This window comes from Ailuropoda melanoleuca, chromosome 8 (genome assembly GCF_002007445.2).
Source record: "Ailuropoda melanoleuca isolate Jingjing chromosome 8, ASM200744v2, whole genome shotgun sequence".
Classification (NCBI taxonomy): Eukaryota; Metazoa; Chordata; class Mammalia; order Carnivora; family Ursidae; genus Ailuropoda; species Ailuropoda melanoleuca.
In genome coordinates this window covers 51,702,493-51,717,715 of record NC_048225.1, presented here as the reverse complement: position 1 = coordinate 51,717,715, position 15,223 = coordinate 51,702,493, and the positions used below count along the sequence as shown (strand labels likewise).

General features: G+C 39.4%; 1 protein-coding gene and 1 pseudogene across 1 annotated transcript in view; one reads left to right on the top strand and one right to left on the bottom strand.

Annotated features, from left to right (window-relative positions):
- PAK1 (p21 (RAC1) activated kinase 1) overlaps window positions 1-15,223 on the bottom strand; it is a 147,055-nt gene that overhangs the window by 121,412 nt on the left and 10,420 nt on the right. The window lies entirely within an intron of this gene.
- On the top strand, window positions 2,931-3,420 carry LOC100473579 (annotated as a pseudogene).

Genomic DNA, 15,223 nt, shown 5'->3' with positions numbered 1-15,223 from the left:
AGGTATATATGGCTTATCTAAGCAACAGTGAAAAAACTTGAAAGAAGTGAATGAGTTATACAGAATGAGAAAATTAGCATAAAGAGCCTACCCATAGGAATTTTTTGTGGAGAGAAAAGTGGTATAAGAGGCAAGGAGAGGTAGTCATCTTAGAAACTCATGAAGAAAATATTTACTAAAAAAGAAAAGAAATAAAATCTCCACTGTGATTATGAAGGATTGTAACATGGAGAAGAGCTTGAATTTACATTGTATGACCCAAGGGTCATACTTAGGAAGGTAGATGGAAATTAAAGAGTGACATAAAAATGGCCCAGGGATATTAATCACATACAGAGTGGAGTGTTTGGAATTTAAAAGGAAATATCCCTTCTGTAAGTGGTGAAATTAGCCCAGAGAACTCAAAAAAGAAACTCTTTATCTACTAGCTAAGGAGCCCAGGCTTTCTCTTCCTCTTTGGGGATAGGACTTGACTTGATGGGCTTTTGATGCAACCAGGTTTGAGGAAGGTACTTCAGCCACTTCCTGAGGCTTTACACAATTCAATTCAACCTCAAAAGGAACGCTAGCCCACACAAAACAGCCTGAAAAAGAAAACTAAACTAAAGCAGGCAACTGACTTTAGAGGAAACTAGACAGTGGGCTTAAAGAGGGAGGGGTCATAGAGCTGCAGAAGAACACAGGCATCAATTACGTGTTACTTCGTTAATGGAGGAGGGCATTTGCTGTGATGAGCACCAGGTGAGATAGGAAAGTGTTCAATCATTATATTTGCACACCTGAAACTAACATTACATTGTATGTTAACTGAACTTTAAATAAAAACTTCAAAAAATGTAAAAAAAAAAATTCTATTTGTTCCTATGCAATATGAATATAGATTTGAATCAGACAAGACCTCCACCTTCAGGGAGTTCCCACTCTAGAAAGGTAGACAGACATGGTAATCAGTGATTATCTTTGAGTCATAAAGACCTGGGTTCGAATCCTGGGTCTACCCTTTACTAGCTAAGGCAAGTCATTTCCTTTATCTAAACTCCGTATTTCTTATCTGTGAAATTGAGGGCATCAGCCTAACTCAACGGGTTACTAAGCATTTGGTGAGATAATGTATTCAAAGCACCCAGAAGAATGTCTGATCTATAGTTTACATGATTAGTATGTATTTACTGAATTAATGGCTTATATGAGAGTATTATTTTGGGGGAGGAAGGAAGAGGGAACCTATTAGCCTTATGCTTTCCCATAATCCTGGAACTTCTGAGGAAATGCTGTTCGCCTGATCATGCAGATTTCATTTTCTCTAGCGCTCATGCATTAGAACCACCAACCCCATCCCAGGATTAAAAACCAGAAAGAGGAAGCCAGCAGGTGCCACACAATGACTAGGAATGAAGAAAATAGTTGACTGGACTGACCAAGGTAGTAAACGGAAGTTGGCAGTAGAGCAAAGCTTAAAAAACCCAAGACTTGAAATCCCACAAATCCATCAGGTTAAAGACTATAAAACCTGATTAAATATAAATATCTCAGGGGCGCCTGGGTAGCGCAGTCATTGGGCATCTGCCTTCGGCTCAGGGCATGATCCCGGCGTTCCGGGATCGAGTCCCACATCGGGCTCCTCCGCTGGGAGCCTGCTTCTTCCTCTCCCACTCCCCTGCTGTGTTCCCTCTCTCGCTGGCTGTCTCTGTCACATAAATAAATAAAATCTTTATAAATAAATAAATAAATAAATAAATAAATAAATAAATAAATATCTCAGCAAAGTGGAGCTGGATAAGAAATTAGAGGCCACCAGATATTTATGGACCCCTATGGGCCACAGTACTTCTCCATTTCAGGTAGTCATCTTTCAATAAAAATGTATTACATATCTACTGTAGGTCAGGTGTTTGGGGCAACAGAGGACTTACACATTGTCCCAACACTTTGAGACATTTATAATGTCAGAGACTGAGATCACTATGAGAAAATGTTTCACCATAAAGATTCTGACATACAGATATTCAGTGGCCTGCAGCAGGGTGATGAAAAGTAGCATTACTTTTCCCATTTCCATCCTCCCTTCTGAGTTTCCCAGTCACCAAATTTCCTCTACCTCTTCTTCAATCAGTTCACCACATTCAATGCCTGTCATCTCTGCAGGCCCTTCCCTGGACAGAAGAAAGAGCCTAACCATGGGCCACTGGAGTTTAGAACAGAAACCTGACTAACCACAAAGCCCATACCTTACCCATCCCACCTACAGCCTCTGAATCAAACTTTACAAAATAGTCTTAAAGCCACAGAAAAATGAGTGACTTCTGCTATATCTACTTTAAGTCTTTAGAGGAACAGTTCTGAGGAGGCAGAACTAAGTCTTCTGAGAAGATCTCACATACTGAATACCTATTAAGCACCATTTTGAATGCTTTACATACACTAATGTCCTCAAAACAGCTCTGCAAGGGAGTTATCATTGTCCCAATTTTACAAAGGAAAAACTGTTCACAGAAACTAAGCAACTTGCCCAAAAATCACACAGTCAATACATGATAAAGCTGAAATCCATAGGCGAATTGGCCATGTTCACTTTAGTCTTCCTTTTTTCCACTGCATCTCACATTTTATCCTAATGATAACCCTGTAAGGCAGGTAAAAGAAGTATCAGTATTATCCCATTCTACAAATTAGGAAATTCATACTTGAGGAAGTGATACTACTTTCTCAGGAACAAGTCAGTAAGTGGCAGAGCCATTGTTCATACCCAGATCTTTTCCACTACTCAGCATTTCCTCCTACACTGTGTACTTCAGAGGAGCGTGGTGGAAATATACTTCACAGAGTCCAAAGTGCTAAGTGTGGTCCTGACTCTGTAACTAACCTACTGTATAACACTGAGTGAGTTGCTTTCCTTTCTAGTCCCAGCCCTGTACGTAGGAGCCGCTGAGATGTTGAAGACCCAGATGAACCCTACTGTCATTTATGAACTCCTTTTCGAGGAAGGAGTGATGGTGGCCAAAAAGGATGTCCACATGCCTAACACCTTGATCTGGCAGACAGGAACATACCCAATCTTTCATGTCTTCAAGGCCACGCAGTCTCTCAAATCATGAGGCTACGTAAAGGAATACATTGCCTAGAGACATTTCTACTGGAACCTTACCAGTGAGGGTATCCAGTATCTCTGTGATTACCTCCACCCACCCCCTGGATTGTGCCTGCCATTCTGCACCACAGCAGTCTTGAGACTGAAAGGCCACAGTCCAAAGGTCTGAAGGGAGAGCCACCCACAAGACACACAGGGGAAGCTAACAGAAACACCTACAAAGTGCTGTGTCCCTTGGGGCTGACAAGAAAGCTGAGGTTGGGGCTGGGTCAGCAACTGAATTCCAGTTTAGATGTGGATTTGGTTGTGGATATGCTCAGCCACCTCAGTAAAATTGGAGGAGACTGTTTTGTGTTGGATAAATCTGTAGCCAGGAAAAAAAAAAAAAGTTTTTTAAAGCATTGAGTGAGTGATTTTTCTTCTCTTGGCTCCATTTTCTCATTCATAAAATAAAGGTGTGGAATTGGATAACCCTTAGGTTGTCCTTCGGCTGGCAATCTAGGTTTTAATTAGTATCAACAAGTCTATGAGAAGTTTCTCTGATTTCCTTGCCACCCAATAGTAACTTCCTAAAAGAAACATTAACTGTTATTTGTAGTATACATAAGGTGAGAAGTGCTCAGCATCAGAGTAAAAATTGTTCATTCGATTTCATTCTTTCCCTCCTCAAATACCCTAGATGTAAACACAGAAAAGACCGCAAGCCACCTAATAATGCGACAGTGGCACACCCAATAACTAGCACATCTAACAGCATGCCAAGTATGTCTAGAAGTGAAGAGTAATGTCCACGGTGGGCCCCTCTTTCCACTGCTGGATCCACAACTCTTCTCCTCACTAGGTAATCTTTTTTCCTAGGTTGGGACATCAGCTCTGCTTCACTTCAACAGACCAGGCTTATGACTGTAACTAAATCCCATCCAATGTAAACAATTTACAAGAGACCTTTGACTAATATATAGGGGAAAAAATGAAATTTAACCCCAGATATAAGTTCTTCCATGCCAGGAAGTAGGAAGAGGGCAAGAAGCAGGATACAGGACTGGACAAATTACTTCCCTGGCTGTCTTAGTTTCTTATTTAAAGCAATGGAGAGAGTCCAAACCAATCCTGAACACCTTTCCCACTGTAACCTAATAGAAATTTATAAAAATCCTATATTTAGAAAAGTGAAATGTGTAAAAAACAAAAAGTAGGAGGAAGAGGCCATAGTATTACAGATTAAAATGACCTCGCAGAAGAAAATAAAAAGGAAATCAGTTATTCTGCCAAAGCAGAACATAATATATATATATATATATATATATATATATTGTCACATCAACCTGAGTACACATTAGTTATAAGAGCAAAAAGAAATCTCTATATCCCTGAGACAGCTGAAGTAAATAATTCACATAATGCCCCAAGAAAAGGCTGCAGAAGCAGAAACCATTGCTCATGAGATTAAATCAGAGCTTGTCTACATATGATCAAGGACCTGAGACCTGAAACTATTACTAAGAACTAGGGAATTGTCTTAGGAAGAAAGACACTCCTAAGGAAGCATACTTCCCCTTGTCTTCAGAATGAAGTTCATAGTACTTTGGTCAAGCATTTTCAGTAAATATTTACTTGTTAATATGCTAAATAATGAACTTCCACATACATTCGTTCATTTAACTCTTCCAATACTTTAGTAATTATACTTCCTATTTTACAGAAGAGGAGTTTGAAGCTTAAAGAAGTAAAGAGACCAGGATAAGAACCCAATCTCTGACTCCAAGTTCAATGTACTTTCTTCCTCATCCCTATTACAGTCTATCTCCTTCACTGGCACAGGTCCTTCACACATACATTACCTAGTTGTATATCTCACAATAACTTTGTGAGGTAGACATTCAAGGTTCCTCATTAACAGACCCCTACCCACCTTTTAAATTTTGAAATGGATGCTATTGGCTGCCTACCCAGCATTCATTCTCTTTCATCTTCAGTAGAGCCCTGATTTTTATCCAGTATTCATCCCTCAGCAGATGATGTTACTAAGGCATTTCTCAAATTTTAGCATATTGTCGGAGTCATAATTACCTGGAGTGCTTGTAAAAAAACAAACACACACAGTTTTTGATTCAGTGGGTCTGGTACATGCCCTGAGAATCTGCATTTTCAACAGTAACCACACTTTGGAAACCACTGTCTTTTTTTTTTCCTGAAGATTTTATTTATTTATTTGACAGAGGGAGAGAGAGAGCAGAAGCAGGAGGAGCAGCAGGGAGAGGGAGAGAGAGATTCCCCACTGAGCAAGGAGCCCATCCATGCGAGCGTGATCCCAGGACCCTGGATCACGACCTGAGCCGAAGGCAGATGATTAAACAACTGAGCCACCCAGGCGTCCCTGGAAACCACTGTCATAACTAAGGTAATGCTGAACACAAACCTAGCTCCAAAGGTAGGTCTTTTTTTTTTTTTTTTAAGATTTTATTTATTTATTTATTTGTCAGAGAGAGAAGGGGAGAAAGAGTACAAGCAGGGGGAGCAGCAGGCAGAGGGAGAAGCAGGCTCCCCACTGAGCAAGGAGCCCGATCTGGGACTCAATCCCAGGACCCTGGGATCATGACCTGAGAAAGACAGAAACTTAACCAACTGAGCCACCCAGGCGTCCCAGCCAGAGGTAGGTCTTGATATTTAAACCGTAGTATTCAAACCATTCTCCTTGACAGTCATTAGTTCAAGAACTCGGGTGGTGGCTCAGTCATTAAGAGTCTGCCTTGGGCTCAGAGCGTGATCCCAGAGTCCTGGGATTGAGCCCCGCATCCGGCTCCCTGCTCTACTGGGAGTCTGTTTCTTCCTCTCCCACTCCCCCTGCTTGTGTTCCCTTTCTCGCTGGCTGTCTGTCTCATCAAATAAATAAATAAAATCTTTAAAAAAAAAAAAAAAGAAAAAGAAAGAAAGAACTCAGGCTTAACCAATTAGCTTCTGGTAGTCTCTGAAACTCTCATAGTTCAGGGATGGGCAAGTGGCCTAAGTTGATCCAATTGGACTAAAGAAAATTTTTTCCCATTTTGGGAGATGAAGTCAGTGTCCATCTCTCTTTCTCTGCCTCTCTCCCTATCTCTCTCCCTCCCTCCCTCCTCTTCCCCTTCCTCTCTGTCTCTATCTATGCATCTCTCTCATCCATTGGTTAACAAAAAACTCTCCTCAACTATTCCTATCAGCCAATTTACCACCAAGATGAAAGCCAGCTTTCAACACACACACGAATTTCCCAGACTCCCTGTTAAGTGTAATTTAGGTTTTGCTAATCAGATGCTCTCACACTGTAATGAAATTAGATGAATGGAGAGACTGGACACAGGACATCCCTCTTGTTGGAGCAAACCGTGCAGAGGCAGCATGATTCTAGATCTGGCAGCTGTGGCAACAGCTTCCTGATTCTGTAGCTTGGAGGCTATGGCAAAGACAGTGGCATCCTTGACAGCCCAGTTTTCCAGGGCAGTTTGAGGAATTTCTTCCTGGGAGCTCAGCCTCAGTCCTTTTCTTCTATTTCAAAGGCTCTTTAATCTCCCTGGTACCCTCTAATAAAGCATTTTTCCTTGAATCTGCTAGAGTGGATTCTGTTACTTGCCCCTGTTAATAAGAAACCTGACCAATAAACTGCCCTACACTAAAGATAACATTTATTATTTACTATCATGTTCTCATAACAGCTGACCCTTTCCTTGTCTTTGTAGCAACTCTTTCCCCAGTCTGCAACATCCTCCTTCAAAATCATCCCATTTGCAAAAATTATCCACTTCTTCCATAAAGAGATTTACATACAAAGGAGTTAATCACAGAAGAAGGGAAGTAAATAAATGTGACAAAGGAGACCCAGCCCTAAAGAAAGAGCAGTATGACATCTGGCAGAGAAGGGGCGAGGAGGAACGAGGGGGTATATCATGTGTAAAGAACAACATTCACAAGGGCATTAAAGTACTTCTTGCCACCAAGGACTGACCCTATGAATTCACAACGTCTTAGCTTCGGGATTGATGCCACAGCATATACTGGTGTTTGCTCAATAAATTAGTACTGAACACGAGTGATTTTTAGAGTCAGTTGTCAGGAATTACTAATCCTTAACAACTGTGTATTTAAAAAAATGCTATACTAAGAGCCACAAGTAAATTTCCATAGTCTCCTACCCATGAAGATTTATAATATAGAAACAAAGATAACTGAAAAGATCAAGGACACAATACAAATACTATAAAGACAAGTGCAAATTCATATAAACAACTGTAAAGAAAAAAAAGTTCAAGTCATTGGAATATCTAAAAGTAGCTGTTTTTCGGAGAAGATTTTCCCTAAAAGAATTCATTAATTTACTAAATATTTACTAAGCAACTACTATGTGCTAAAAATGACTCTAGGTGCTGAGAATACAGGGAAGCAACCAGAGAAAATCCTTGCTTTCACAAGGTTCAGATTCTAACTGAAGGAGAAATAGGAACAAAGGTTTCAAGGGCAGAGTTGTAAATTAAAGCACTGGTCATTAGGCTCGTTTTAGCTTCCTTGTGCTGTAATAATATTAATAGCCAACACTTGCTGAACACTTGTTATGTGCCAGAATCTGCTAAGTGCTTTATGATTATTGCCTCGTGTAATCCCAGTAACAAATCTATGAAGCAGGTATTATTATTAGTACCATGTTAAGGATAAGGAAACTAAAACTACAGAAGTTAAGCAACTCTCCCCAGATCACAGTCAGGAAGGGGCAGGGCCATAAGATTCAAAGTTAGGTCAGTGGCAGACGTTTTAAATGCTGCACAAAATTGAGCAGGGACAAAATTACATTTACATGAGATAGATCTTCGTTAAAATGGGAGGAGGCAGGGAATTATTAATTTGGCATGAGCTTTATCATCTCTGGGTTTGTTTTTCCTTATCACATAAAATGAGGGATTACATTCCCTCAACTATGATCACTTCCAGCTTGCTTCCATCGTTTCAAAAACAATGTGAAACGATATTCAGGTGCCTAGTCCAATTGTTGTTAGCAAAAAGGTACTTTGAAGGTTAACCCTATCCGGTTCTTACCCACCAGCTGGGACCATGTGCTTCCACGCTTTCATTAAGGGTCACATTAGCATTATATTAATTGGTATAAACAGCTGTAGCACCTCCAGCAGATAGGAGACTGGAGGCACAGAGAACAAAGGGAGAGGCAGGAAAGCAATGATTGGCTGACCTGGATCCGTCTAGGTCAGGCATGGCATTTGGTCCCTCTGCATTTCTAAGTTCTCATGAATGTGGATGCTGAGGCAGCAGCCCAAAGCCTTCCTCATTTCCATCTCAATCTCCAGGAAGAATTACCATGAGAACAAGAGCTATTGAGGCAGAGAACAGACTGTGAATATTAAAGTACACACTAGGCAGGAGCCGGCAAAATAAAGAATAAGAGAGGTTTTCCTTTTGGACCTAACAAAGTGTAACAGTCAAACCCTATTCACTCACCTGCCATACACACTGCACCAAACAGTACCTTTTCAAGGAGCTTTTCCAAACCCTTCAATTGTTATGTCCTTCTTCCTATCCCCTATGCATTTATTAGGTATCTCTTAAGTACCAGACTCTGAGCTAGGCACCATAGGAATATAATGAATAAAGCACAATCCCCAACCGTGGGGAACTAAATCCAATGGAGAAAAACAAGTACATACAGTGGGATTCTTACTATCAGAGTATAACTAATATCAAAAAATGCCATTTAAGTTAACTGATGAGAGACCAAAATTTCCTAGTAAAATTTTTTTTTTAAAAATGATTGGGCCTTTAATTTATCAAGATAAGTAAATAAAATTTTTTAAATTTTTAATATTTAACAAAATTTTAAGTTGTAATTGCCTATAAGGTAATTCTTAAACCAAAGAACATCTGTCACTTCACATTCGGCTTTCAAAACACGTTGATAAGAGGATCAATTTTGTAAAAATATTCAAGAGCTTCACCAATCTTTCCCAAGGGTCTCTCTGAATCCTTTGTTACTCAAATCATTGTCCTCTGAATCTCCTATTATGTCATTACTAGTGTTAATTTCCCCTTCAATTTTAAACTGATCTAACTCTACCTAATCCTCGTTTGTCCATGATTTTTTTGTGTGTGATTCAAGCCATTCTCCAATATTGCCTTATTTCAAATTCATAAAAGTCTTCATGTTTTGTGGAATTGTGTTCTTTTTTTTTTTTGTCAGTTTCCATCTAGAATCTATTTGCATCGTACTGCTAGATGTTAATTATCCTACTATTAGAAAGGCACTTACTGAGAAAGAGGGTGAAGAGGACGGAGTCCAACGGACAGCAGGGAGGGATGCTTGAGTGGGGATTAATTTTATAAGTGATCAGTTCCTATGAATAACAAATGAACTTCTAATTATAGTGCAAAGGACAGACAGAATGCTATGGACATTCAAAAAAGCTTAATAAATAGTTGAGTAGATGAGTCCATTGTTATTCAATCATTCAACAAGGATTTATTGACAGCCTTTTACATGCTACACACTGCTCAAGGTGCTAAGTATATAGTAAGGAATGAAAAAAAGTACTACTCTGAGTCCAATCAGGCTGCTATAACAGAATACCATAGACTGGGTGGCTTACAAAAAAACCCAGAAATTTGTTTCTTACAGTTCTGGAAGTTAGCAGTTCAAGATCAAAGTACCAGAAGATTCAGTGTCTGGTGAGACCTCTCTTCCTGACCCACAGATGCCGTCTTCTCACTGTCTCCTTGCATAGCAGTAGCAGAAAGGGCAAGGGAACTCTCTGGGGTCTCTTTTATGAGAACACTAATCCCATTCATGAGGGTTCCAACCTCAAGACCTAATCACCTCCTAGAGACCCCACCTCCCCAATCATCACATTGGGCATTGAGATTTAACATATAAATTTGGGAAAGACAAACATTCAGTGTGCAGCACACCCTCAAGGAATTTGTAATCATGCATGGGTAGATGAGGCCTGGAAGACTACATGGAAGACATGGCATCCAAATTGGATCTTGAAGAGAAGAGGTTTTTTGTTTTTTTTAAGATTTTTTAAATTTATTTATGAGATAGAGACAGCCAGCGAGAAAGGGAACACAAGCATGGGGAGTGGGAGAGGAAGAAGCAGGCTCACATCAGAGGAGCCTGATGTGGGGCTCGATCCCATAATGCCAGGATCACGCCCTGAGCCGAAGGCAGACGATTAACTGCTGTCCCACCCAGGTGCCCCGAAGAATGAAGAGTTTTAATAGCAGAGAGGGAAAAGATATTCTAGGCTGAGGGAACAGATGATATGACATATGACAGTAAATGAAACTGAAAGTCTTTTTAGAGAGATGGAGTAGAGTCAGGAGAAATAAGGCTGAAAGAGTATGTGGGGTCAAATTATAAAGTTTCCTGAAAAACAACTCAGTTTACACATTATCTTACAAGTAATGGGGACACAGTGGTTGCTTTTGGGCAGAACAGCAACAGGATCAGAAACATTATTCCAGGTAGAATAACAAATGAATAAGAGGGCAGAAAGACTGGTGGCACTAGTCTAGGACACTAGTAATGAGGTAGTTAACAGCCTAGAGAAAAGATGATTATGGTCTAAACCAAGCAGAGGAGATAGAAAAATAAAAACAAATTTGAAAAAAATTGCAGAGATAAAACTGCCAAGGCTTAACAATCCTTGATAGGATGGAGCTCATTCATTCAGCAAATATTTACAACACTTACTATGTTCCCCGCACTGCACTAAGTGATGAGGCACAGTGGTGGACAAAAGAGATATAATCTTCGATTCCATGAAGCTGGGAAGTCTTGACATACAACAAACAGGTAAGTACAGAATTACAGATCATTACTAATGCCATTACAGAAAATAACAAAGTACTGTGAAGGATAATGGGGGAGGGGGGATCTTCTTTAGATTAGACAGGTCCTGGCTAACACTTGTTTTCTAAAAGAAAAAGGGGAGAGACAGAAACCAGACTTGTGAAGAAGCCAGAACTGGGGAAAAACATACCAGGGAAGAACAGGTATGAAGACCCTGAGGCAAAAAAGATTTTCTCAAACTTTGCAGAACAGGGAAAAAAAAAAAAAATCACTCTGAAGCACAGCTAGTGCAGCGGACAGCAGCACAAGATGACGTCGGAGAAACAAAAACAAGGACCAGGTCTCTCAGGACCTGACAAATCACATTTAACGTGTTGTATTTTCTCCTAAATAAAACAAAAAACCCTTACAGGTTTTAAGCAAAGAGTTCAATTAAAAGATTACTTTAGTAGTCTAGGATAGAGATAGTGGTAGCGTGGATTAGAGAGATGACAACAGACACGGAGAGAAGTAGATGGATTCAAAAAATACACAGGAAATAAAATTGATAAGATTGGGGGCGGAGTACCCATGAAGGATAGGAGAGAAGGTGTCAGGGACGAATCTTAAATTTGTGATCTGAGCAACTAGGGAAACAAAGATGCCACTAAGACAAGGATAACTGAGGGAGGACCAAGTTTGTGGGAAAAGATCAAGAATGCAGTTTTAGAGCATATTAAGTAGGAAATGTAAGACCTCAAAGTGGAAATATCAAGTGGGTAAATCAATATATGGGTCTAGAGTTAAGAGGAGAGGTTTAAGCTAGAGATATCTGGGAAAATATGGGAGTTGCCAGCAAATATATGGTATTCAAAGGCAGGACAATGAATGAGATGAAGTAGAAAGAGAGTCTGGTATAAGAGGAGAGGATCTCACCCTTGATGAACTCCAACATTAAAAATAAACTAAATAGAATCAAAATACAAAAAGGCACAAAATAAACTGAGGAATGATCAGAGGGAGGAGGCAAACAAAGAAAGTGATATCATAGAAGGTAAAAGAGTATCTTAGAGAGTAATCAAAAAGGCAAATAGATCCAGTAAGATGAGAATGAAAAGGAAACCCAATGGCTGCTAACATCACAAAAAGAAAGACATCCACGCATTAAGAGCCCCCTGATGAAAGAACTGATACCTAGAAAGTGGTCATGCAAAACAAACAAAAATACAAAGAAAAGAAAAACCTGTACCTGAATTAGCCTCTAGATACTAACTTACATGTAATATACAGGACCAAGAAACTTGTTAAACTTTAAAAGGGAGATGCAAAATCCAGACAGTGGGAAACTCTACAGAACAAACAATGTGGTTTCTTCAACAAATAAACTGAAAGGGGGAAGAAAGAGATTGAGAGGAATTTTGGAGATTAAAAGAAACAGAAAAGACCTACCAACCAATCTCTCTGTGTAGCCCTTATCTGGATTCTGCTCCAAACTAGTAAAGAGAAAAAGAATGACATTTGAATCACAACTGAATATTTTTATGACATCAAAGGATTACTGAGTATGTGTGTCCCGCCTTGGTTTTTGGTTGCTTTTTTTTTTTTTTACATGTATATTTGGCACCAGGTAGGTCATTATGGGTCTTAGAGTGGTTGTGATGAGGTGGTGAGGGTAGAAGTAGACTGGAGTAAGCTTTCAGGTAAATAGGAGGTAAGAAACTGGAAGCAGAAGTTGTAAACAGCTATTTAAAGAAGACTGGCTTTGAGGGAGAGGAAAGACAGAGTTTAGCTGGAGGCTGACATGGGATCTCAGGAGCTTTTGTTTGAAAGGGAAGGGGAAAATTGTTTTCATTTAAACAGAACATTTTTTTTAAAGATTTTTATTTCTTTATTTGACAGAGAGGGAGACAGCCAGCGAGAGAGGAAACACAAGCAGGGGGAGTGGGAGAGGAAGAAGCAGGCTCCTAGCAGAGGAGCCTGATGTGGGGCTCGATCCCAGAACGCCAGGATCACGCCCTGAGCCGAAGGCAGACGCTTAACGACTGGGCCACCCAGGCGTCCCTAAATAGAACATTTGAATGCTGCTTATGATAACTCAATAGAAAGTAAAATGTAAAGATACAGTGAAGTGAGATTTCTGAGACAGGACCGTGGGAGGCAATCTAAAAGAATGTGAAGGAGCAGACCTTTCCTTGAAAGAGAAACCAGCAAAGGCAAAAATGGGTGCACATCCAAGTAGATTCTTAGATTCAGTAGTAGGAATACGAAGCTTCTATTTTATCTGTGATATGGGAAGCAAAGTAGGGTGGGGGGGTGGAGAAGAAACCCAGGGGAAAACATGACAGGTGGAGATTGAAGGGAGAATTGAAGATAACCCTGAATAAAAGCAGCTGTCTCCAGAGCCAAAAACACAGGGGGAAAAAACAGGTTTTTGGAAATAGAAAATGAGTCAATTGAATAGATTAACTCCTGAAGGAATCATTAAAAGAAAGACTGTAGTGGTATTTTCAGTTGCAAATATTAAATCCTGTCAAGAGCCCATTTGGGCTTTATATCCCTTGACCGAGTAATCCTACCTATGGGAATTTATTCTTTAGAAAAACCAATCTTTTAAAGGAGAAAGCTATATGTAGTGTTATAGATAAAATTGCACTATGATTTATAACAGGAAAAGAAAACCCAAATGATTGTGATGGCTAGTTTTATGTATCAACTTGGCTATGCTAAGGTACACAGTTCCCTAATTAAATCTAGGTACTAATCTAGGTACTGCTGTGAAGGTATTTTGTAGATGTATTAAACATCTACAAGTCAGTTGACCTTAAATAAAGGGGACTATTCTTCCTAATCTAATGGTAGGCTTCATCCAATCAGCTGAATGGCCTCAAGAGCAAAACAGGTTTCCCCACGAACAGAGAATTCTACTATTTCTGTTTCTCTGATAGAACACTGGTACAATGGTTTTAGACAAATTATGGAATAACATCTAAAATTTTATAATGAGCACGAAGAAATAACATGGGGAAATGTTTATAGGTCAAGAAAAAAAAAGGCAAACAACAAATTTAGGTCTACATTGTGATTACAACTATGTAAACATGTATGTTTATATGTAAGAAAAAAAGAAACAAAAGTGTTTATTCATTAGAGTAATGGAATCCTGGCTGAATTTTAAATTTATGAATAGTGTTACGAAATAGTCTGTGAAACAGAGCTCTGTTATTTTTAATGGAAGAAACTTAGTAACATTATTGTTAAGCCTTACTAAAATTATGTAGCACTTCAAAGAAACTCCTAATAATCTAAAAGGAAACTGCCAATTTTGAAATGTTGCCTTGGATATTATTAAAAAGAATGGGCCCTCTGGAAGGTAAATATGCCTACAAGGGCCTCAATCTAATGCCATTTTTCAGTAACATGGAATTCTTCAACTCAAATAAAATGAAGAAAGACCCATGAGGTGCCTGGGTGGCTCGGTCATTAAGCATCTGCCTTTGGCTCAGGTCATGAACCCATGGTCCTGGGATGGGGCCCCTGCTCAGTGGGAAGCCTGCTTCTCCCTCTCCCACTCCGCCTGCTTGTGTTCGCTCTCTTGCTGTCTCTCTCTCTCTCTGTGTGAAAGAAAAGGATAAAATCTTTAAAAAAAAGAAAAGAAAAGAAAAGAGCAAAAGAAAGACAGACCCAGAATGGCAAAGTAGCCAGTGATCAACTTGATCAGCTTAAGAATTTCCCACATCCTTAGCTAGTTAGCATCAGGGCATGCATCCAACTTTGACTCAGATCAGATATTTGTACTGGGTAGCTAAATATTTAGCACACTAAGGTTTCTTCTCTCCTTCTCTCTCCCAACACCAGGCACTGAAAGGATTCTTGTATGTTTATTTAACTTGAGAAAAACCAAACAAATGCTCTCAGTAAAGAAGTCATAGGGACCTCAGTTTGATGCTGGCTCCACTTTCATTCTTTCAAACAAAAAATATTTATTGAGTGACTACTATATGCTAGGAACTGTGATTACAATGGTGAGCAGAAAAAGATAATTTTTATTTTAAGGAAAAGGGTACTCTATTAAAACTTTTAGGATACCACGCCTTGAAGAGAAATAATTCTCTAGAGCTTAGGGTCTGATAGGGCAGATAGATATTAATCAAATAATGCCATAGTATAATGGGTAAGAGTATGTTTCTCTGTAAATAAATAATAATACAAATGCTGACGTGTTTAAGAGTGAAGTGCACTGGTGTCTGCAACTTATTTGGAATGGCTTCAAAATAAGATTGCTGAATGGATTAAGGGATGGATAGATATTCAAATACAGCAAAACATTACAG